Source organism: Camelus ferus, chromosome 8, assembly GCF_009834535.1.
Source record: "Camelus ferus isolate YT-003-E chromosome 8, BCGSAC_Cfer_1.0, whole genome shotgun sequence".
NCBI lineage: Eukaryota > Metazoa > Chordata > Mammalia > Artiodactyla > Camelidae > Camelus > Camelus ferus.
In genome coordinates this window covers 67199565-67202057 of record NC_045703.1, presented here as the reverse complement: position 1 = coordinate 67202057, position 2493 = coordinate 67199565, and the positions used below count along the sequence as shown (strand labels likewise).

General features: G+C 41.0%; 1 non-coding gene across 1 annotated transcript; it reads left to right on the top strand.

Annotated features, from left to right (window-relative positions):
• The first annotated feature begins 279 nt into the window (after nucleotides 1-279).
• Nucleotides 280-351, top strand: TRNAA-AGC. The gene has a single exon. It is a non-coding gene; the product is annotated as a tRNA-Ala (tRNA).
• Nucleotides 352-2493: the final 2142 nt, after the last annotated feature.

Below are 2493 nucleotides of genomic sequence, written 5' to 3'. Positions count from 1 at the left end.
AATCACCACAACAATCCTGGGAGGTGGGTACTGTTATTATCTCCATCTTAACATGTAAGGAAATTGAGGCCCAGATTGAGGCCCAGAGAGGTTAAGAACTTGCCCAAGGACACACAGCTGGTAGATGGTGGAGCCAAGGCTTGCAGCCAGGCAGTCTGGGTCTAGAATATGCTCAGTCTGTGGGTTATGAGACAGATGGTAGGATTGTCAGGTTGTATTAGAGGATGCCAAAGTGAAATGTAAGTGCACCTTTATTTAAAAATAATAGTTTATTGTGGGGAGGGTGTAGCTCAGTGGTAGAGCGTGTGCTTAGCATGCACAAGGTCCTGGGTTCAATTCCCAGCACTTCCATTAACAAACAAACCAACCTAATTACTCTCCTCCCCCCCCCCCCAATTAAAAAAAATAAATCCAGAGGGGAGCAAAACAAAACTAAATTGAGAAAACTAAGTTTTGTCATCTATAGAAAGGGGGTGCTAATAATTGACTTCAAAGTGGAGTTGGGAAGGTCACAGGTCATAGTCTGTGCAAAAGCGCTTTGTAAACTGCAGACAACTCTTTGCATATGCACATCACCTTTATTTCATGTATTCAACACGCACTTACTAATTGCCTCTTCTGTGGCTGGTAGTGAGGGTATAATGCCTTCTTGGAACTTACCTTCTGTAGGGGTGCCAGACATTAATCACACCAACTCAGTAAGACCCAAATCAGTGTATGTGGCAAAGAGACATGGGCTAGATAATGAGCGCAACTGATGGGGGTGTGACCTGCTCAGAGATGTTAGGAAGGTTCAGCTGGAAAGTGAGGTTCCAGCAGAGCTCAGAGGCAGGATGGAGGGACAAGTGTGCCAAGTGAAGGGAAGGGCATGTAGTGTGTATGAGGGACAGATAAAGGGCAGTGTGGCTGGAACCCAGTGGCTGTGGAGAGAGCCACGAGGCCCTGGTAGGCCACATTTGTAGTTTTGCTTCCTAAGAGCGATGGGAAACTGTTGCAATGTTTTAATCAGTGGGGGCAGAATGGGCTGAAAGAAGACAGAATAAATGCAGGGGACTATTCAGAAGGGCAGTGCAAGGTCTGGGAGAGGGGTGAGAGGATGGTGGCTTGAACCAAGTTCATAGAGGCAGAGATGAGGAGAAGATGAGTGGTTTTGAGGGAGAATTTGAAGATGAAATCTAAATGCATACTGTTGAGCTGAGGAATATGGATTTGGTTACCTTACTGACTCCACTGGAAAGGGTGATCTGAGGGGGTGCCTCCCTGGCGGGCCATCTTTGGATGTGGACCTACTGGTTTCTCTACAAGAAAAGGCCCTGAAAGGCTCTCTTTTTGCACCAAAATACCATCAATAACAAAGGGAGAAAGCTGTGCCTTCTCTCTTAGTAGCCCTCCTTCATCATGGATCTTTTTCTAACAAATCTTTATATCTTCTGGATATAAAAATACGAATATCCTTTGACCTGGCAATTGTACTTCTAGGAATCGAGTCTATAGAACTAAAAACACCAGGAAGCAATGACATGTATAAGGATGTTTATAGTGACAAAAAAAAGTTAACAAAGGGAATATTTACTTCAGGGAAATGGTCAAACAATTTGTGGCATATATTAAATTATTATGCAAGCATTAAAGAGGATGAATAGAGCAAAACCAGTTGATTTGATAGAGCCAAGTGAGAAAATCAAGAACCAGAACTGTGTGTAATATGTTCACAGTGTGTGTGTGTATATATATATATAGTATAGTATATGTTTATGTGTCTAAGTATATGTAACTCAAAAGTGTAAGCTCAAATAGCACAGGAATTTGGTTTATTGTTCCCCACATAATCTACAATCCTTAGAAGAGTAGTATAAAGTTGTAGAAAACATTAGAAAGGCAGATACTAGATTGAGGAATTTCCAGTGTGTGTGGTTATATGGGTAAAAAAACCCCATACAGCTTATATATTGCCACATTTATATATTTACATAAAATTCTATGTATATATGTTCAAAGAAGATATGTCTGTTTAAAAAGTAAAAGAGTTCATGCCAATTTTGCATTCTACTTCATGTGTGTTTATACTTAAAGTCTATATTCATTTTAATTTACAAATATTTTAAAGTAAAATGTTTTAAATAACTTGTATGAAATTCTTTCAAAAGATTTATCCTCAATTCAAACCATGACTGTCGTATTAAAGAATGATTCGGTTTCAGATGCGTTAATAGTATTGTGGTAATGTTAAAGCGAAAAATCCCAACAAACTCTTGATCTTTGTGAAATGCATACTGAAGTATTTAGGGATGAACTGACAGAGCGTCTGCGGTTTGCTTCCGTGTGGCTGGGGTGGGTTCAAGTGGGAAGGGGCCTGCTTGTCCAAAGCACAGAGGGCCTCATCCTGTTATCATCCGAACTTTCTCTGAGTGGACTGTCGGTCAGCGACTGCAGTGGGTTATGACTTAATCCTTCGGGAACTGGATGGTGAGCAGTGCTCTTGGTTCTTTTTGG